Source organism: Physeter macrocephalus, chromosome 14 (genome assembly GCF_002837175.3).
Source record: "Physeter macrocephalus isolate SW-GA chromosome 14, ASM283717v5, whole genome shotgun sequence".
Classification (NCBI taxonomy): domain Eukaryota; kingdom Metazoa; phylum Chordata; class Mammalia; order Artiodactyla; family Physeteridae; genus Physeter; species Physeter macrocephalus.
The window spans coordinates 120,242,551-120,265,489 of NC_041227.1; the positions used below are offsets into that span (position 1 = coordinate 120,242,551).

General features: G+C 40.0%; 1 protein-coding gene across 8 annotated transcripts in view; it reads left to right on the plus strand.

Moving 5' to 3' along the window:
- The first annotated feature begins 1,908 nt into the window (after positions 1 to 1,908).
- TANC2 (tetratricopeptide repeat, ankyrin repeat and coiled-coil containing 2) overlaps positions 1,909 to 22,939 on the plus strand; it is a 374,683-nt gene continuing 353,652 nt past the window's right edge. For 6 of the 8 annotated variants that reach the window (XM_024130198.3, XM_024130201.3, XM_024130202.3 and 3 more), the window contains exon 1: positions 1,909 to 2,137. The gene's annotated coding sequence lies outside the window, so the exon portion shown is untranslated. Of the gene's footprint in view, positions 2,138 to 7,683; positions 7,768 to 22,939 lie in introns of all 8 variants that reach the window. The other 2 variants (XM_024130199.3, XM_028499426.2) reach the window with 1 other exon arrangement.

Below are 22,939 nucleotides of genomic sequence, written 5' to 3' on the forward strand. Positions count from 1 at the left end.
GTGGGTGACACTGAGATTCAAATCTAGGTTTCCAGACTCCAATCATAGTGACGTTGTAATGCCTCTTTGTGTATACAATTTTTTAAAAACTCTAAAAATTGAGATAGAGTAAAGCACACCAATCGTTTTGCACATATATTAACCCTTGTAATCATTAACAAGATCAAGGTATTGAGCATTTCCAGTAACCCAGAAGGCTCCCTCCTGCCCCACCTCATTCAATTCCTCCAAAGTAATCACTACTCTGCCTCTATCACCATAGAGAAATAGGTTTTAGTTGGAGTAATCTAACTTTTTGGAGTTATCACCAAAAGATTCCATAGACCAATCCTTCATCTTGCCATTTTAGCTGTAGTATTCAAAGCTGCTCTAGCTCTGACTTTTCAAGAAGTCACTGTAGAGACTAGCTGTTGCAAAATGGCTTCATATTCAATTTCCTGCATTATTCTGAAATTAATACTAATTTTGAAAAAAACAAAGAAAATCTGGATGCAGCAGATTAAAGGACTGTTATCAAATCTCTCTATCTTAGAAACACCACAGACACAGGTTGCTTGACTGAAGTAATTTGGTGTATCTATTTCCAATCATGGTGTCTCATTAAGGAATGGATGACCACTGAAAGGTCATCTCAGTTTACGGAAGGCTAGCCAAGCAGAGTAGGTAACAGTGATTGCTCTGCATCATCTTAAAGCACACGAACAAATTTATGTGCAGATATCTTCCACAGTTGACTTGTTCTACGATGCAAGGGAAAGGAAGAGTAAAGGGGAAGAAGATCTAGGTGGAGGGAAGTGAGGGAAATATGACCTTCAAGGAGGCTTTGTTGTGGTGGCTTTCCGTGCCTTGCCAACTAGCTCTTAAAATCACATTACTTCTTGTCCAACCTGGCAGTGACAGAAGCAGCGTCACAACCTCAGGCTCTCAAGCTGTGGTTGGTGAATTTCAGCAACGATTCTAGATAATAGCTCAACCTTCTCTCTCTCCCCTCCCCACTATCCCCCCATTCCTGGTTTTGCACTTCATTCTGTTTCCTACACCAGCCAACTATGGCATTTTGAAGCAGTCTACAGATTACAACTGAGCATCAGGGAAAGAATAACTGACATTTATAGGGTTCGAAGACTTCTAGGAGTGATATGTGTATGAGGTGACTTAAGTGGGGAAAATCTAGAGGAACGTTCTGGCCATCAAAGCAGCAGGACAGGCCCAGGAGTGGGCGCACGTGACAGCAGCAGCACCTCGAGAGTGACATCACCCTGGGGGCGGAGCCGAACCATCCAGGGCCTTGTCTGCTATTGAGCTCCCCTCCCCTCTTCCCCACTGAATGCCCACGACCCCCCCAGTCAAAGCCCCCTGAGGAAACAGAAATGCCCAGACCTCACAGAGAGGCAGAGCCAGGACCAAACCTCTCGGCGGAGAAAAGGGTTCGGTCTTCTCTCTCTCTATCCCCGCCACTCCCCACCCCCAAACGGTGGAGGGGGCGGGGGCGCGCGCGCTCCACCACGCACGCGCTCCCACGCACGCGCTCTCCCTCCGCGCTCGCGCTCCTCCCCACCCCGGCCCGGAGGGGGCGGGGCTGCGGGCGGCCTCGGAGGGTGCGACGCCCCCGGCGCGGCGGCGGCGCTAGCGAGCGGCCGGCCGGGCGCGGGTTGCTGGGTGCGCTGCTCTGGCGGGGCCCGCTTGCACAGCTGCCTCGTGCGAGCCGCCCGCCCGGCGGGTGAAACTGCGAGCGCTCCGAGTGCCGGGCCCGGGGCCGCCAGCGCTGCCCTCCAGCCGCCGCCCTCCGTGCCTCCTTCGGGCGGCCCCGCCCCCGTTCCCATCCCCCTCGCGCTCACCTCCTGGCTGTGCAGCGCGCGAGGCGGAGCAAGTTGCCCGCCGCCGCCGCCGCCGCCGCCGCCGCGCTGGGCGAGAGCCTGCACCCGCGCCGCCGCTGACAGGAGGACCGCCGAGGGCTGCGCTAGCCGCCGGGAGGCCCCGCCGCGCCTTTCCCGGACGCAGACCCACAGCGGGTGTCGGAGCGCAGCGAGGTGCTCTGGGATCGCGGGCGGCGCCGGCGGGCGGCGCGGTCCTCACAGGAGACCCCGGGGACTCGGGCTTGACCCCGAGGTGCAGCGAACCCCCCTCAGAGCGGCAGGTGAGAGACCCCGGGAGCCCGGGAAGGGAAGGTTGCTTCCGTGACAGCGGCGTTCGCCTCCGACGCCTGGGCTCCAGGGAGAGGGGCGGGGGCGAGCGGGGAGGCAGCGAAATGGGCAGTGGAGTGCCTCCGGTGTCCAGGGCGTGGGGAAGGTTGGCTCCAAATGTGGCACTCGGGGTGGCTTCGGATGGGTCCGGGATCGGTCACTTCGGTGTCACCGAAGGTGTCATGGAATTTGGTACCGAGAGAGTCTCTGGATGACGGGGACCCAGGAGGAGATGCGAGGCAGATTGCTAAACGTGGCAGGGAATGTGGTGCAGAACGAGTTGTAAAATGTGCCCCCGAATGCAGCATGAAAGTAGTTGTGAAATGTGTCAGGTAAGGCACAGGGTGGGTTGGCCTGTGTGGCGTTGAAGTTCACGGTAGAAGTGTTATTAGTGATATTATTAATTTCTCTGGGAAAGGAGGCGTAGTCTAAGAAGAGATTAATAAGACTCACGGCTAGATATTTTAACACAGGGAATCGAGAGGAGCTATGATACGCTAATTTTTGAGATAGAGATAGTGCCCACGTGAAAGAAACAAGCAAATTGTGTCTGGTTGTGAGATGGGAAAGAAAAAATAGGGCTAAATAATTCCAGGGTTTGCCGTCAGCGTGTAGAGCACTGATATAATTGTATCCTGTGTTGTATTCCAGGTGTGGAATGTTTAAAATGGTTTTCACCAAACATAAACAATGGTAATTAATATTAGGAAGAAGATTTGGTGTTTTGGGTGTCTTGCACTGTCTTCTCTGCTCCTCTCCAGGAAAAGGAAAAAAACAAACCAAAAAAAACCACACAAAAAAACCCACCCCACATCTTGACTATAATTCTGAGTTCAAGATCATTAGGCAAATGGACGTTTTTTCATAGGTGCCCCTTTCTTCATTTTTATACAGGTGAAAATTTCTGGAATGAGGAAAACAAAACAATATGGTGAACAAAAGGGATAAATTTTCAGGCATTTTGAGGGTTTGAAGCCAAAAGCTGTTGCAATGGCTAATTATGGTGAATGTCAGTAGTGAAATGTTCTTGATGTTGGGGTGGCAAAATAGGAAAAAAATTGAACACAGTAAATGTGGCATAAAAAGCAACAACATGGATACTGTCAGTGGAGCGCTTCTTGCAGCATTTCCCAGGTAGATCATCTCAGGAATGTGAGCACAGAAATGAAGTATTAAATATTCTCATTCTCTCTCTCTTTCTCTATATGTGTGCGTGTGTGTATATATATGTATATATATGTATAATTACCCACATGCTGCAAAACATTGTGACTTCCATTTAAGAAGAACATCTGTGTTTTTAGAGGATTGTCAGAACATAGCTGGAATTTCAGAAGTAACAAAAGACAGCTCCATGAGCTATTTAATATAACTTATATACACACTCAGTGAGTGTATGTCTGTATAGTATGAAACAGGCAGAAATATCGGCATGTGTTCATTAGGGTATAGTTAATTATTGATGAGATTTTAGTGTCTTATGTTACAATTCTTGCAGAGAAACGGAGTTACTTGCCTGAATGTTGTTCTTATAAGAACAGTAAGTAATTTGCCAGATAATTAAAAGTCATACTGATTGGCTTCCTCTTGGATCTAGATTTAGCTATTGAGGGATCATTTGCTTCAAAGACAAAACTGGATTTTCCTTGGTGATTAATTTTGGGTTTTAGTCTTTTCTGTTGATATGTCGCTCACCTTGAGGCTATGTTGGGCCTAAAACATAGAGGAGAGGGCCTGAGGAGAATAAAGAGCAATTCTGTTGGGTCTTCCTGTTTTGTTCTGACTGTAAGCCATATGTACTGCCACCCCCTACTGTCTGTAGGAGGAGGTGTCACAGAGCCCAGTTCTTTTCTTGTTATCACTGCCCCCTTGTGTAAGGGAAGAAATTGATAGTTGCACTTTGGAAAACCGCTCTCCTCAGATTGTTCTTGATAGAGTGGTTATATAGATTTATAATCATCTATTCAGAGTTGCAGGGCTTTAAACTTACTGTCAGTCAGGCTTCAGGTTTAATGTCTATTTTTAATAGTATCTAATTTTAGCCGGTAATTCAAATTTCTAAGAATATTTTCATTATGTTTGGGAAGATGGTACTACTAGTAGTGCTAGTAGTAATGGCTCACCCTTACATAGCACCTACTTTGTGCCAGTCCTGTTACACAGGTTTTAATCAGTTCCAACACCCTACGAGGTATGTACTGTTATTTCCATTTTACAAATGAGAAACTCAAACACTGAGATGTTAAATAGATTAGTCCGTTAGCAAGTGGAAGAGCTGAGTTCCAGTTCAGCAACTCTGGCTCCACACACTGTGCTCTTCATAAGTATACTATATTGCCCTCAATCAAATTAGTATTGACACACATCATTAAAATGCAGGTGCCCATCATAAAAAAGCAAATGCTGTAGATGTGGATAGGCCCAAGTAGGTAGTAAGACACATAAATGCTAAGCCTACAAACACACCAAAAATACAGTTACTTACAGGATGAACATTTCTCTTTAGGAATTTATTTTTGTAATTTATTTCTGGGATTATGAGTAGAGGAGTATCAGTACTTTTTATGTGGTTAAGGTAATATTTGTGATGGAGGTTGGTTTTGGGGGGATCTTTGGAGGTAAAAAGTTTTACTTTCAAGTAGTTTGGTGTGTATGTCTGTGTGTGTATGTGTGTACATGTAGTGTGCAGGAAAGGTTTAGTGGTGCTTTTAAAGAAATAGTATATAGATCTCTGTGTAGAGCTATAGAAATTGTTTTCTACAGAAAAATTATTTTCCTACCTACTTACATTTTTATGATCTCTATTTTTAAAAATTTAATTAATTATTTACTGGCCACACCTGTGCCCCCTGCAGTGGAAGCGGTCTTTTGTCTTTTTTTAAAATAGAGCTAACCTCATAATAAACTTAAAAAAAATTTATTTAATTAATTTAGTTTTGACTGCATTGGGTCTTCGTTGTTGCACACTGGCTTTCCCTAGTTGCAGCCAGCGGGGGCTACTCTTCGTTGCGGTGGAAGCGCAGAGTCTTAACCACTGGACTGCCAGGGAAGTCCCTACGATCTCTATTTATTTTAGAAAGTAATTAGCAAAAATGGATTAGATGTGTATGTACTTTTTAACCTCTTTTTTCCAACAAATATTTGCCCAGATTTTTCTTGCACTCAAACATTGTTTTATGGATATCGACTACATATGAAATAATATTTATAAAAATGTGTAAAGTATAGAAGACTAATAATGCAGCCAACACTTATATACCTTCCACCCAGTTTAAGAAATGGAATATCACCTCCTGTATTTAACAGTTATTTTCTTCTCTTGGTCAAACTTTGTGCCATTCTGTGAATCACATATGTCATGTAATCAAACACTTCCTTCATTTTTATATACATTGGTTGATAAGGCAATTTACTGATTATGGCTAAGACTTATTCATGTATGTTTATATATTTTAGTTTATTTAATAAATCGTCGTAGACTCAGATCGTGGTCAGTATTTATATTGGTTGATGGTTCATTTTAGCATACTTCTAAACCCTAATTTGGTGTTTGCATCTTTATCGTAAAGTTTTACTAACATGGTTAAGCAGTAGTAGCTTTATTTCCCTCTTCTGTCACTGATTCTTGACTGTCCCATGCTAGCTCTCTAGCTTCCCCTGCCCTTCCTCATAAAGGCCTTTGTTCTTTTAGTATTTTCTGAATGACTCTGTGTGCATTGTTTTGAATGGAGAAGGAAGTAGGCCTAGGAAAGAGTATACTAAACCAGTAGTTCCCAAAGGGGAATTTTAAGGTAGTTGATACTAATTAGATATAAGGAAGAATAAGTATGATTAAAGGAATGCATCAAAATTCTCTCCTTGTCATATTACTTCCTCTTACAACAGAATTAAAATTGAATCTCTGAGATGTACGGATTGGGCACACTAGTTGAATTATGTTGGATTGTACTTATACATGATCACCAATGTTAGCTGTAATATTTTTACTGATGGTACCCAGATTTTATTTCAAGGAGCTAGAACAAGTGGTTGCAGATGGTTGTTTACTTTTCTAGTATGAGTCTGATCGAGGTAACAAATGTTATAAAATAGTTTGGAAGTTAGTTTAATTATTTGGATTTTTTTTTTCTCAACATTGTCGTATCTGTTGAGTGCCTGTAGTCATCAAATACTATTGTCATTTGGAGAGAAGGCACTGTGTAAATAAATAGTTTAGTCTTTGTTATAATACCATGAAAACTACCACTTGGTTTATTTGAATAGCATCTTTTGTAATAACTTGTATTAGATGAAGATTGTTTACGATTTAAAAAAAAATGAGTCAAGGAGATGTGTGTATGGTGATCGAGAGACAACACCATGACCTTGATGAATCTCTAAAAGTCTGTGGAGAGAAATAGGTTACAAGAAGAGCTTAAAGACTTAACAGCTATATTTCCCCACCCAATGTCCTTTCTCTTTCTTTTAGAGGATATTTTTACCTTGAGTATTTACGATTCAAGATAATATTAGATGGGGCTTCCCTGGTGGTGCAGTGTTTAAGAATCCGCCTGCCAACGCAGGGGACACGGGTTCAAGCCCTGGTCCGGGAAGATCCCACATGCAGCGGAGCAGCTAAGCCCGTGCGCCACAACTACTGAGCCTGCGCTCTAGAGCCCTAGAGCCACACTACTGAGCTTGTGTGCCATAACTACTGAGCCCACGAGCCTAGAGCCCGTGCTCTGCAACAGGAGAAGCCACTGCAGTGAGAAGCCCACGCACCACAACAAGGAGTAGCCCCCGCTCGTCGCAACTAGAGAAAGCCCACACAGACCCAACACAGCCAAAAATAAATAAATAAATAAACACATTTTAAAAAGAGATAATATTAGATGGAGAACAAGCTATTTGGGCCTGGGTTTTAGAAGGCTAAAGCAGGTTGAGGATGCAGTCAGTGAAGAAAGTTTCTGGTAGGGATCTTTCATATTCTAGAAAGCTCTAAGTAAATAATTGTAATACCATAATTTTTTTCTGGAAACAAATTTCTTTTATTAGGTCAATTTATTTTATTTACAGAATCTTTATAAATCATTTGAAAGCTGTGTTTGTGGATGTTATAAGTATCAGGTAAGTTGCTTTTTTATGGGCCACACATTACAACAGTATCTTGTTATGTTCAGCTTCTGTTTGTTCTTGAGTAGTTAAGGGTAAACATGACTAAGTTTAAGAGGCAAAAGAATTAAGTTGGTGTTAGTCGTAATCACACCCTTTCTTTACCCTTTCCTTCCCCATAATATTAATTTCTGCCTTTATTCAGTGCATGGTATATCTTACCTCTCAAATGCCTTTCTTTTGATCGGAACTTGAGAGATTCTGGTGTCAGTTATTTAAACCAAGTAGTTGCGTTATAGTGAATAATATTGTTGGTATGTTTTTTAAAAATCTAATTGCCTTAGTAATGATTTATCTGACAGGCTTATCTTATGTCTCCTTATGACACCCATATTATGTCTATCTGAAGAAGTTTCTGCCAAAATACATTATTCGATTCTACTTTTTTTTTCTCAGAAGAGGTATCAAGTGGAGATGTTTTGGAGCACAGCATGTAAGAGAACATTTTTCTTTGTTTGCGCCGGTTTTAGTCTCTCTTATACTTATTTTGTATAGAAAAGGTTGTATGAAAAAAACATTGATTTTTGTATATTAGTTTATTATACAGACACATTATGTTTAAGGTATATGAGTTGAGTTAGATTTGTTATGTTGGAAAAATTGGGGGAGTTTTATGCAGTATATTAATACATTAAATCCTTCACTTAAATATTTATTGACCACTATGTGTAAGTAGTTACCTTTACTACTGTAGTCTTTCAGTTGAAAATAGACATATCATATTCTTCCTTAAATAAAAATTAAATTTTTTTTTTTTTTTTGCGGTACGCGGGCCTCTCACTGTTGTGGCCTCTCCCGTTGCGGAGCACAGGGTCCGGACGTGCAGGCTGAGCGGCCATGGCTCATGGGCCCAGCCGCTCCACGGCATGTGGGATCTTCCCGGACCGGGGCACGAACCCGTGTCCTCTGCATCGGCAGGCGGACTCTCAACCACTGCGCCACCAGGGAAGCCCCAAAAACTAAATTTGTAGTTCAGAATTGTGTCCTGGGTATTCACTCTACCTCTAGGAAAAATTTAGTTGAAAAAAATATTTTAAAGCTTGTCACTTTCCTAAAGTTTCACTGGCCAATGTTGATAAATTTCACTGTCTTCTTTAGATGGCAAAGGTATCATGAAAAGAAAAACAGTGACATATATTTCTTTTTATAAATATCAGCAAGTACTACAGACATAAAATTCACAATGAAAAGTATTTGAGCAAAAATAATGGAAAACTTTTGTTATTCCAAGCAGATGTCTTTGGACCAGGTAACCATGCTTGTGTGTAACACCGTGCTTGCGTTATCATATATGATTATATCAGATGACATATCTGACCATAGAGATGAACAACATGAAGAGATATGGCACCAGTTTTTTATTGCCATGGAAATTCCCTTTCCCCACCAATGGATCTAGCCTTATAAGTCGATTCATTAGTTACTAAATTTGGAAATGGGAGTGGGTATGTAGATACTGTGATTTAATCATTTAGACAGGAGACTGCCTCACATCTCAGTAAATTCTCTCTGCCTAGATGAAGGAAGTCTCTTTGTAGCCCTTTGTTCCTAATCTTGTGTTGTGAGGTCCCACAATTTCTAGCTCTAATTGCTGAAATTTGATAAGGCAAAACTAAGGAAGCTTGATGCGTATTTGTACTCTAGAATTCTGTTTCTGTTCAAATTCCATGGAATCCTGTAGAGCTCCCAAAGATTGTGAATTAGGGTGAATGAAGGTAATTAGCTTTAGTAGACACGTGGGATGTAGACTTACTGCACACTCAAATGCTGCTTCAGCGTCAGAGAATCTTAGCTCTTCCTTTTTAGGGATTTAAAGAGGAAGAGAGACTTCCTTTGGAAGCTGTTATTCAGATATTGCTATATTGTAGGATGTGACAATACTGTTGTTTGGTTGTAGTAGCTTTTGAAATTTTACAATCATGAGACCCTTTGTATAGTAGAGAGAACATGAATTTGTGAGTTTTTGAATCATGAAAACAGGTTGAGATTATCACTCTGTCACTTACTAGCTGTGTGAGGGGCTAAAACCTCTCTTGCAGGGTTTTGATGATGATGAAATAATGCCAGTGAAAAATCCTTAGGACAATGTCTAGTTCTTAATAAATGGTAAGTTTTATTAGGTTTTGGAAAGTGTCCTGGATTTCTGTTTTTTTGATGTGTGCTTCACATAGCTCCGCCCCACAGTGTTTTAATTGTCTGTCCAGCTTTTCCTTGTTATTTTGTCTTTTCAGCCTACCAAGGTATTTAAAACAAAAACCAACAAAAAACCTGTGGTAATTCGGCTACTCATTAATTTTGTGTCTTGAAATTTTCTTTTATGAAGGATTTGATGAGAGCTGAGAGAAAAAGTTCTTGAATAACTGTAATTTAAAAATATAAACTCTTAGGCAGACTCCTAGTATGCGTTTCTTTTTGCACTATTTCCCTTTAAGTACCACAAACTTGCGAAAAATTAATTTTTAATTTCCTCTATAAAATAGCAAACCTCAGCACTTCTTGAGACATTGAGCCCTTTGACAATTTTTTTTTCAATTTGATCATGTGAACATTTTCTACTTTTACAAACATTTCTAATTTTTGTGAATAACTGAAGCGTTCTCTGTTTGATAACTTTATCCCCCACTCACCCGCCACCATGTGCCATGTTGTTAGCTTTTTGTAATTTTTCTTTTTAAAAAATTTGTAAGTGACAGTCATGGTGGTTGATTGTCTTTTGTGATCTACTTAATAAAAAGGACTTGTCTATTTGGTTATACATCAAAAGAAGTTTGCCCCTTTCTTTAGTATAACAAGCTAACTATCAAAATCTCACTTTCTTCCCAAGCTTCAAGGATTTCTGTAACATTTTGCCCATTTCTTCTAATCTGTTCACATATCATGCGAACAGTAATTCACTGACTATTTTTCTTTAAATGGACGTGACTCACTGTATCTTAGTTTTATTCTTGGTCGTGGTAATATCCATGAACTGATCAGTTTGTGCTAGTTGTAAGATAAACACTAGTTCATCCTGAAGACATCTTGCTTAATACCTTTAGAAAGACCACTTATATGCGACTTTGGTTCCAGATTGGATTGTTTTGTATTTTTAATCCATTCTTTTTCTTTTTTTTACCTTTTTTAAAAAAAATTTATATATATTTATTTTTGGCTGCGTTGGGTTTTTGTTGCTGCGTGCGGGCTTTCTCTAGTTGTGGTAAGCGGGAGCTACTTTTCCTTGCAGTGCGCGGGCTTCTCATTGCGGTGGCTTCTCTTGTTGCAGAGCACAAGCTCTAGGCGCACAGGCTTCAGTAGTTGTGGCACGTGGGCTCAGTAGTTGTGGCTCACGGGCTCTAGAGCGCAGGCTCAGTAGTTGTGGTGCACGGGCTTAGTTGCTCCCCGGATGTGGGATCTTCCTGGACTAGGGCTTGAACCCGTGTCCCCTGCATTGGCAGGGGGATTCTTAACTTCTGAGCTACCAGGGAAGCCCCAGGGTTGTTTTGTATTTCTAAGTAAATGAACTTCATAATGATTCCTCCCCTTGTTTTAGATAATATAATTCTATCTTGTCTTTGGATGTATTAATGGTAGTCATTTATTAGTTGTTAACAAATATTAATTTGTCATTAATTATAGTAGATAACTGGTATCTATCCCCCCCCAACGCTTCTCCTTTTTAAAAAAAATTACAAAAGTATTTCTCTGCTTGCAACCACTAAAATAAACAAACCAGGGGTGAATAAAGAAAAAAATAATATTTTTCTTTCCTTCTTCACTTTTACCTTGTTGGTTTAGCCAGCATTAACCAACACTTTGAGTGTTTTTTACCATCTTTCTCTTTGCTCAAAAACCTTTAAGCATTTATATATATATATATACACACACACACACACACATATATGGGCTTTTTGTAACTTGCTTTATTTATTTAAGAGTATGTCATGGCTGTCTCCAGTTTAGTAAACGGAGCTCTAATTAATTTTAAAAAGCTGAATAACATTCCATAGCATACTAAACCATAATGTAGTCTGTTGTTCTCCAACAGATGGATGCTACGATTGTTTTCATTTTTTTTCTATTATAAACATTAGTCCAGTCTTACTCATAAGTAGACAAGCAAACATTCTAAATAAAATATTAGCAAAATAAATCCAGCAGTGTATATAAAAGACAGTATATTCCAGGAAGGCAAGGACAGTTAAATATTAACGTAATTTGTTATGTTAACAGATTTTGAGATTAAAAACTGTATGATTATCTCTCTCTTTTGGGGTGAGTTGGGGGACTTTGTATTGTATTTATATTAAACAGCAAAAGGAGATGCCTGCAGACAGTAGTCTAAGTTTTGTAGAATTCTTTGATCCTCAGAGTTGATAGACAAAAACCTTTTTTTCTGGACTCTTTGGGAGTGTGGGACCTGGGCTTTGGCTCTCACCTTTTGGTTGCTAAAGCTGGTACTCTTCACAGTATGAAAATAAGCATCCTTCTAGAAGCTGGGATGGATGATATGGGTGAGCCTGTCCAATTTAGGGCTGGCCCTTTTTAAGATCTTGTATTTGATTACCTTGGGCTTAATGAGCACCTCATTGGCCTCTGTACAGGTGCTCAGTGTCTTGAAAATGTTGGCCTGAATCTTTTTGAGGCCTTTCTTATTGTGCTTGTTGGCAAAATATACATTGCTTAGGATCTACGTTTCCTGAAGTCATTTCTAGGACTGGTCATATATGATATTGTTATTGGATTTGGCCACATCTCGACTGGTAGCCACAACTCTGGGAGTGGTGGAGACTGGAAAAAAGAGACCCATGACTATCTTAATAGGTGCTAGAAAAACATTTGATAACATTTTGGAGTAATTTCCTTAGAGTGTATGTGGTATAATTTCTGAATCCTTGCTTAAGTGAAGATGCCTTCCTTTCTCTTGATCAGTAAAGGGTATCTTGGCTGGATATAGTGTTCTTGGATCATAATCCTTCTTTTTCCTATATAGCATAGACACCTTATACCACTGTCTCTAAGCTTCTTGTGCAATAGATAAGTCTGATGCCAGTCTGATTCTCCTTTCTTTTTAAGTATCAGTAACTTGTTCTTTATCTTCTATACAAAAAGTCTTGCCACCTTTATGTGCCCTGAGATTATCAGGTCTAATCTCATTATGCACTTTATCCTTTTTATATCACGAGAAACTCAGTACTGCCAGTTCATCGCTCATTTTCTGGAGTCTAATTCCTATCTGTATAGTTCTGTATTTCTCTCTTTCTGACTTCGGTTTTTCCCCTTTTTTTTTTCTTCTTATTCTTTAATGTTTAGTGATAGTAAAATCATTTTGGTCATTCTGAGTTGATATTCTCAGGTACACATTGTGCACTTTCAAAATGTAGTCTCAAATATTTTTTTATTTCATAAAAGTGTTTTTGAATTATTGTTTTGACTGTGTTCTGTTCCTTGCTTTGATTTTCTTCTTCAGGAGTTCCTATCAGCTGTATGTTCAGTCTTCTTTGTCTGTCTTCAGTATTTGTCACTTTTTCTCAAATCCTTTTTATCTCTTTTTTTGAGTTTAAATTTTTTTTCTCTTTTTTACCTTCTGTTTTTCTTAAGGGACTGTCTGTTTTTATTTACTCTTGTTTTCATTTCTGGAATGTGTCTTTCCTTTTATTTTTAATTCTTACCTGAGTTATGTCATCTCATTTTGAGTTTTTGTAGTTCTTATATTTGTTATTCTTTCATGTCTTATGTCATTTTCTTAAGGTCTTTTAGCTCATTCTGAAATAGCATGTTTTAATTTTGATCTGTTATGTGGGCATGTCTTTCTGGCATACTTTAATTGTCTGCAGGGATGTTATTCCACTTCATATTTTCTCTTTTCTTGTAACAACTTTATATGGGATTGACCTTGATACGTTTCTGTGACTCAGTTTTCCTTGAACTTAGTTAAATGAATCTTTTAGAATGTGGCTGGGTTCAGGAAAGCTTCTTTTTTTTTTTTTTTTTTTTTTTGCGGTATGCGGGCCTCTCACTGTTGTGGCCTCTCCCGTTGCGGAGCACAGGCTCCGGACGCGCAGGCTCAGCGGCCATGGCTCACGGGCCCAGCCTCTCCGCAGCATGTGGGATCTTCCCGGACCAGGGATCGAACCCGTGGCCCCTGCATCGGGAGGCAGATTCTTAACCATTGCGCCACCAGGGAAGTCCCAGCTTCTTCTTTCACTGAGCTTTTTCTTCTGTTGTTTTTGTGTAGTGTTAAAAAACATGGCAGCTTGCTTTCTGAGATTTCCTGGCTTTATTTTCCTCCAGTAGTTTCGTCTGGGCCTTCTCTTTCCTTCATCTCTCTTGCCTGATCTCAATTTTCATGCCTTTATGATTGTGAAACGCTTCTCTGTGCCTTCTGGGTCTCATTGTCAGTCATCTGCAAAACTCCCTTTTATCTTTAACCTCTTCTCTAAACATTACTACCTTCTTGCTCTAACTGAAACTTACCTCTCTGCTGAGGGCACTTACTTCTGGAGAGTTCTTAAGTGGTGGTTCCTCCTGGTGAGGTGGGTTAAATATTCTCTTTGCTTTTTCATATTTGCTTCTAGACTTCTTCTGGGCTCACTGCTAGTTTCCTACTACTCCAGCTGTAATTATTGGCGATTTCAGTATTCATGCAGGTGATCCTTCTGATATTCTAGTCTCTTGACTTCCTCTCCTCCACTCAGCCATTCACTTCTATGGCATGTCCTGTGCAGATGTTTTTAAACTCTCAGTGCATCTGCATTAACTGGGGAGCTTTGACAAACTACAGATGCCTAGAACTTACGCCCAGAGAGTCTGTTTTGCCTGGTCTGAGGTGTGGCCTGGGATAATATTTTTAACAGTTTTCCAAGGTGACTTTAATGTGCAGCCAGGATTGAGAGACACTGCCCTAGAACTTGTTATTACCCCAAAACTACAATTTTCTATAATATCAATTTCTGGCATTTTACTCTCCAATTACCACCTCCATTGTTTCAGGCTCATTTCTTCTAGTACCCAACAACCTTAATTCCTTGATCTCACAGGGACCTTTTAATTTACCATCTTTTCAACTGTTCTTCAATGCATTCATGTCCTCACTTTTTTTGGTTTTTTAAACTAGCCGAATTCCTGTAGTCCATCATTACAATTGCTCTCCTGCCTCTACGTTAGCCCCCTTGATTTGACCTTTCTTCCTTGGTTGTTCTTACCTGGTTTAAACTAAGTCTATTTATGTTACACCTGTATACTTGTAGCTGAATGTGGCTGGAACAGAACAACCGTGTTGACTTTAAATTCTTGGCCAGTACCAAATGACTTTAAATTCCTTGCTTAGTGCTGCCAAGCTGTCCTACTGTATTATTCTAGTTCTTCCATACTCCTATTCATTTAGATGATCCTATCCTTCCCTTGCACCCAAATTTTCCACATTTCTCTCTTTCACCTTGTGACTTTGCTTTCTAGTTTACTAAGAAAACAGAAATAATCTTCTTACCACCTGCGTATCAATGTTACTGTGAATTAATTGTCTTTTCCTCTCTTGAAGGCCATTCCCACCAACTGTCCATTAGAGCTCACCCCTCCTTGCCTTCTCAAGGACATTCTTCCTGTAATTCTTCTCTATCTCTCCTTTTCTGGATTGCTGTCAACAGAATAAAAACATTGTATTGATAATTCTTTCATCTTAAAGAAACTCTCTCTTAACCTTACTTCTCCTTCCAGCTACCACCCCATTTCTTATCTCATTTATACCAGACTCCACAAAAACAGTTGTCTTTGTTCACCTTATCCAACTCTCTTTTTTACAGCTTTATTGAGGTATTTACATTTAACAAAATTCAGCTATTGTAACAGCATAATTCAGTGATTATTGGTAAATTTATAGAGTTGTGCAGTCATCACCACAATCCAGTTTTACAGTATTTCCATCACCCCCCAAAATTCTCTTGAGCCCATTTGCATTCAGTCTCCATTCCCAGCCCCCTCCCTAGGCAACAAAAAGATCTGCTTTCTGTTTCTATAAATAGGCCTTTGGGCATTCATATAAGTGGAATCATGCAATATGTAGTTTTGTTTTATACTGTGCAGCCTTTTGCTTCTGTCTTTTCATTTAGCGTAATATTTTTGAGGTTAATCGTGTTGCGCATGTATCAGTACTTGATTTTTATTGCTGGATATTATTCTACTGTATAGACATACTGTGTTTTGTTTATCCATTCACCAAATAATGGACATTTGCATTGTTTCTGGTTTTTGTTTATTATGAATAGTGCTGCTATAAACATTCGGGTACAAGCTTTGAGTGTGGATATATGTTTTAATTTCTGTTGGATGGATTCCTAGGAGTAGAATTGCTGAGTTTGGGATCCATTTTAAGTCAATTTTTGTATGTGGTGTGAGGCAAGGATTTAAGCTTATTTTGCTGTGTATGGATATCCAGTTGCCCCAGTAACATTTATTGAAAAGATTATTCTTTCTTCCATTGAATTGTCTTGGCACAATAAAAAAAAATCAATACCTGGGGTATGAGGAGGGATTATCAACCTTCTATGGCTATCTCACCACCTGGAGTTTTCTCTTAAATCCCCAGATAGTCCATTGCTTGCTCCAAACAGGGCTACAACCTCAGGCTATTGGAGATACTGGCCCTTCCTGTTCACTTGCCACTGAGGTGGCTACTGTAATTGGCAGTGCTACCAGTTGAGTCCTGTTTGGCAGTGGCAGCAAAGCTGCTGGTTTTTCATGGCCTTCCCCACCATGGTTGAATGCTGCTTGTTGGAGGCAGTAGTCCTTTTTGGGAAGAATGAGAGTAGTCACAGGCAAAAAGATGCCACAGGCTTGCTTTGCTCTTATCGAATGTTCAATAGTTTGCATGAATGAATACTTCTTAGTTTGTTGTATGCCTTTAGTTGATTTCCAGAGTGCTAAAAAGTCAGATCTCCATTCTCTTTTGAACCCATTCCAACGAGGCATTCTCTCCTACCATTTCACTGAAACTGCTTATTATGATCATTAGTGGCTTTCACATTGCTTAATCCATTGGTTGTTTTTTAGTGTCCATCTTGCTTGAGGTATCAGCACCCTTTGATACAATTGGTTACTCTCTCCCCTGGAAAGTCTTTGGCTTCTAAGATGCCACTATCTCTTGGTTATTCTATGTCATGGATGCTCCATTTTAGTGAATTTCTTTCACTGATGCCTTCTCATCTTCCCAATCTGTAAGTTGTAGTGCCTTAGGAATTTTATCTCCCTTGAGGACATTGCTTCCCCTTTTGACCTCTCAAGTGATGCCCTCTTCCCTTCCTTCTTTACATAACCCTCATACCACTGGATCTGGAAATGGAGTAGATATTCTCTTTATTCCCCTTTTCAGCATTCAAATCATTCTTCTCTCTTTCCTAAAATTCTCTGCCTTTGAATCTCATGTCATCAGATTTATTTACTACAGCCCCTCATTATTGCTGTTGACTGTATCTCCTGGTTCATTCCCTACAATGACTTCTGATGCTTACTACCCAGAGTTAGGCCAGACTTCACAGTTAAGGGCACAGCCATCTGTAAGACTACTCTCACTTCAAACACTAGCTGCAAGTGTCTCCCTCAGTTCTGACTAACTGGCTACAAATTTGAGGCTTCCCACTACTCCCTAAAATTCAATAGTTCACTAGAACAACTTACAGAACTCAGGAAAGTGCTATACTTATGATTATAGTTTTATTGTAGCAAAAACGATACAAAGCAGAACAACCCAAAAGAAGGGACACATAGGGCTTCCGTGGTGGCACAGTGGTTAAGAATCCGCCTGCCAATGCGGGGGACTTGGGTTTGATCCCTGAACTAGGAAGATCCCACATGCCACGGAGCAACTAAGCCCGTGTGCCACAACTACTGAGCCTGCGCTCTAGAGCCTGTGAGCCACAACTACGGAGCCCATGTGCCACGACTACTGAAGCCTGCGCATCTAAAGCCTGTGCTCTGCAACAAGAGAAGCCACAGCAATGAGAAGCCCATGTGCCGCAACAAAGAGTAACCCCTGCTCGCTGCAACTAGAGACAGCCACACACAGCAACAAATAACCAAAGCAGCCAAAAATAAATAAATAAATTTATTTAAAAAAAAAAGATCATCTATTCCATTTTTCTCGATATCACATATATGCGTTAATATACGATATTTGTGTTTCTCTTTCTGGCTTACATCACTCTGTATGACAGACTTTAGGTCCATCCACATCTCTACGAATGCCCCAGTTTCGTTCCTTTATATGGCTGAGTAATATTCCATTATATATATGTACCACATCTTTATCCATTCATCTGTCATTGGACATTTAGGTTGTTTTCATGTTCTGGCTATTGTAAATAGAGCTGCAATGAACATTGTGGTACATGACTCTTTTTGAATTATGGTTTTCTCAGGGTATATGCTCAGTAGTGGGATTCCTGGGTCATATGGTTGCTCTATTTTTAGTTTTTTAAGGAACCTCCATACTGTTCTCCATAGTGGCTGTGTCAATTTACATTCCCACCAACAGTGCAAGGGGGTTCCCTTTTCTCCACACCCTCTCCAGCATTTATGCAAAAGCTTTTAAGTTTCATTAGGTCCCATTTGTTTATTTTTGTTTTTATTTTCATCACTCTAGGAGGTGGTTCAAAAAAGATTTTGCTGTGGTTTATGTCAGAGTGTTTTTTCTATGGTTTCCTCTAAGTGTTTTATAGTGTCTGGTCTTACATTAGGTCTTACATTTGGAGTTTATTTTTGTGTATGGTGTTAGGTAGTGTTCTAATTTCATTCTTTTACATGTAGCTGTCCAGTTTTCCCAGCACCACTTATTGAAGAGGCTGTTTTTTCTCCATTGTATGTTCTTGCTTCCTTTGTCATAGATTAGGTGAACATATGGGCGTGGGTTTATCTCTGGGCTTTCTATCCTGTACTATTGATCTGTATTTCTATTTTTGTGCCAATACCATATTGTCTTGATTACTGTAGCTTTATAGTATAGTTTGAAGTCAGGTAGCCTGATTTCCCCAGCTCTGTTTTTCTTTCTCAAGATTGCTTTGGCTGTTCGGGGTGTTTTGTGTTTCTGTACAAATTGTAAAATTTTTTGTTCTAATTCTGTGAAGAATGCCATTGGTAGTTTGATAGGGATTACATTGAATTTACTAGCTACATGTTAATAACCCCCAGATGTCTCTATCCAATCCAGATTTCTTTCCTAAATTCCAGACTCGTATATCCAGCTGCTTACTTGACCTTTCTATATACTTGGGTGTCTAATAGATACATCAAGCACATTTGCCCAAAATTAACTTCTCACTGTCCCCCACCCCCCGACCCCATCTATTTTACCCATAGTCTTTTCCATCTTGTTGATGGCAGCTCCATCCTTCTACTTGTTCAGGATGTTGGAGTCATCCTTGATTTCTCCCTTTCATTCACTCCCCATATTCAATCTATCAGGAGATCTATTGGCTATACCTTCAAAACATCTAGAATCTGGCCACTGCTGACCACTTCCACCCAGGTCTGAGCTACTCATATCGCTTACCTGGATTACTGTAGCCAGCCTCCTAACTGGTTTGCTTCTACAACTTCTTTTCAAAACAGCCGCCAGAGTGATCTTTTAAAAATATGTCAGATCATGTCTTTACTCTTTTTAATATCTGCCCTGACTTCCTATCTTATTCAGAATAAAAGCTAAAGTTCTTACAAGGGTTAATAAGGCTCTAGACATTGTGGCTCAAGTCATTTCTGTCATCTCATCTACTTCCCTAACCCCTCTCTCCTGGCCACTGATCCACTGTGCTCAAGGTACACAGGCCTTCTTGCTGTTCCTTAAACAAGCTGAGCATGCTTCTGGCTTAATGACCTTTGCATTACTGTTTTTTCTGCCTAGAATTTTCTTTCCCCTGCATAGCTTGCTTTATCATCATCTTCACGTTTTTGCTTATCTCTTTACAATTGAAACCCTCTAACCTCTCTTTCCCTCAACCCCCAATATTCTTTTCCCCGTTCCCTGCCTTTTCTCCCTCTTTAGAGTTTGTCACTTTCTGGCATACTATATTTCACTTATTTATATAAATACCTAGATTCTAAGCTCACTAAAGGGAATCCTGGCTGGTTCCTTGCTATATTCTCAGTACCTAGAATGGTGTTTGGCACATAGTAGATAATCAGTAGTTACTTGTTGAATGAGTTGAATAAATTAATTAGTCCTGTCCGGAACTCAGAGCTCTTTAAATGTTAAGGTTTAAATTATTTTTTTCAACTTACAGCAATGGTTCTCAAACTTTAGCATGCCTCATAGTCAGAAGAAGGAAAAACTAAAATTTCATTTACTATAGCAGTACATCTAGAATAATTGTTTTAAATGTTATGAATGTATGTGAAGATTATCAGACAAAATGGTAGAAAAAATAGGATTTTAATAGATCTTGTAGGACTCACAAAGAGAAGGAAAGGGGTATTATTAAGGAGGAGGACTAGGATGATTTATAGAAGAAACAATATAAAGATTAATTATAATAAATATGTTTGCTTAGGTGGCAGGAAGGGATCAGGCAGGGTTTGTGAATGGGGTTTAAAGTTGTTAGTGGGTTAACTTAAACTTTGTTCTTAACACTTATATCTCTTGTTACCCTAATTTTATTTTCTGACTGTCTTGATCTGTGTTCACCGTTTGTCTGCCCCTTTCCCTGATCATTGTATTACCTATCTATTCTGACTGTTTTGCTTTATATTACATTGTATACTTTTCTGTATTCTGATTCAGAAAATTATCTTGGTAGTATTCTCTTTTGGCTATCATTTTGTAATTTATTTCATTATTTTAAGGTAAGAGCTCTGTTATTTAAAAAGAAGAAAACAACTAAACTTTTTCTTAATCTGTCAGTAACTCTCCTTGTAAATTTTTACTTTATCTGAAATAGAAATCTTAGTTCTAGTTGTGTTTACTTCCCCCTCTCTCCCTCGTATTTGAGCCTTTATTTTCAAATTTTTTATAGCTGTCTCAGATTCATGTAGTTCATGCCATAGCATCTAGGGCTTGCACATTATGGTGTGGATGTGCTGTAAATATTAGTGAATGAACTTATAAGCTATAATAATAGCATTTCTATCCAATTGCATTTTTTTCTTCTACCTCATCAAGGATACCTTTCTTGATTAAATCTTTGATCCTATACTGACAGAATGTTTATCTTAAGTACATTATAATACCCCATTTTTAATAACTGGGTTGTGTGTGGTATATATGTGTATGTGTGTGTTAGTTGACATCCTACTGTTTCATTGCTTTACTGGTGAATAATTTAACACTACTGATGAATAATTTAACACATTCTGTTAAATAAGAAGTTTTGTGGAATAATTGCCTTTACTGATCTTCTGGATGGATTCTTTTCCTAGGTGCTTACATACATCATGTTAGGGTGTAACAGCTTCATGTAATGGAAACTCAAGTACAGTGGCTTAATCAAAAAGCATCTTTTTTCTTTGGGTAACAGGAAATATGGATATAGGCAGTCCAGGGTTTACGGCAGTCACACAGTGTCATCAGGAACACTGGCTTCTTCTGTGTTTCTTCTCTGCTCTCCTTGAAGGGTGGCTTTTGCCCTGTGGATTGCAAGATGGCTATTTCTTCCCCAGACATCTTTGTTTTAGCAGCAAAACAGTAGTTTTCCTTCAGTCCTGCCTTGTAAGACTTATGCTTTCATCTCATTGGTTACAGCTGAGTCGCATGGCCACCATAGGATCTAAAATTAGTGTTCTGTTAATAAGGAAGAGAGTGAGAATCTGGGGTGGGCAACTTTAGCAGTTGGTGGGTGGTAGGCAATCACACATCTCTCTGTTCCTTAAAACAGCAAGTTAGATGGTGTCTTATTTGTTGCAGAGCAGAAACTGGGGGGTCAGAGAGGCTAAGCAACTCGTACAGAGTCATACAGCTAGTAATTGGTAGAGGCAGGGTATGAACACAGGTAAATCTCTGTCCAAAGACCATACTCTTTCCATTACAGGAGCTCTTTATATTGTCCATTTACCAGTCTGATTTAAGTAAAGATTTTGTACAAATAGTATTTAAGTTATTTTAATAAAATGTGATGCTTTTTTTTAGACTAGTTTGTTGGTGTTTAAAAAATTATAGTGAGGGCTTCCCTGGTGGTGCAGTGGTTGAGAATCCTCCTGCCAATGCAGGAGACGCAGGTTCGTGCCCCCGTCTGGGAAGATCCCACATGCTGCGAAGCGGCTGGACCCGTGAGCCATGGCCGCTGAGCCTGCGCTTCCGGAGCCTGTGCTCCGCAATGGGAGAGGCCGCAGCAGTGAGAGGCCCGCATACCGAAAAAAAAAAAAATTATAGTGAATAACAGAGGGTTCCTGATGCTTGATCTTCTGGATATGTAAAAGCAATGAGATTCTTGTTATATCAGAATCAAGATAAACTGTGAATGCTGTGAATAACTTTGTTGAGGTCTGTTCAGATAGAGAATTTTCACAAGCATCTTGTAAGGACTGTGCCCGACTCTTCAAATTAAACTAGATGGAATAATGTTTAGTCACCTGGGGATTGTCAGAAAGCAGATCATTTCAGGTTTCTTTTACTGAGTTCATTAGCGTTCTATGATTTATGATCACCAAAACACCTGAACACTAATACAGCTGACCCTTGAAGAACACGGGTTTGAACTGCTTTTTTCAATAGTAAATACACATCAGTGGTTGGTTGACTCTTCGGATATGGAACTGTGGATACAGAGGAGCCACCTATACGAATTACAAGTTATATGTGGATTTTTGACTACCCCTCACCCCAACGTTGTTCAAGGGTCAGTTGTATTTCTTAGCATGTCTGACCAAAAAACCTAATATATCAAACCATAAAGTGTCACCAATCTGTTATTTTGATAAATGTCCTCAAATTGGCAAAATAGTCCCCATTTTGTTTTATATCCTTTTATTTATTTTATTTTTTATTATTTATTTATTTATTTTTGCGGTACGCGGGCCTCTCACTGTTGTGGCCTCTCCCGTTGCGGAGCACAGGTTCCGGACGCGCAGGCTCAGCGGCCATGGCTCACGGGACTAGCCACTCCGCAGCATGTGGGATCTTCCTGGATCGGGGCACAAACCCATGTCCCCTGCATCGGCAGGCGGACTCTCCACCACTGCGCCACCAGGGAAGCCTGATATCCTTTTAATTTTTTGTTTTTTTTTTGATGTTGGGGGTAGGAGTTTATTAATTAATTTATTTATTTTTGCTGTGTTGGGTCTTCATTTCTGTGCAAGGGCTTTCTCTAGTTGTGTCAAGCCGGGGCCACTCTTCATCGCGGTGCGCGGGTCTCTCACTGTCGAGGCCTCTCTTGTTGCGGAGCACAGGCTCCAGACGTGCAGGCTCAGTAGTTGTGGCTCACGGGCCTAGTTGCTCCGTGGCATGTGGGATCCTCCCAGACCAGGGCTCGAACTCGTGTCCCCTGCATTAGCAGGCAGATTCTCAATCACTGCGCCACCAGGGAAGCCCCCTTTTAATTGTTTATTTGCAAATACTGGTACTTCATATAGCTGTTTGGGCTGCATTTTTTCTTCTTCGTTCGTAGTAACTACTTATTAAAATGTGTTTGTGTACCTTACTTATATAAACA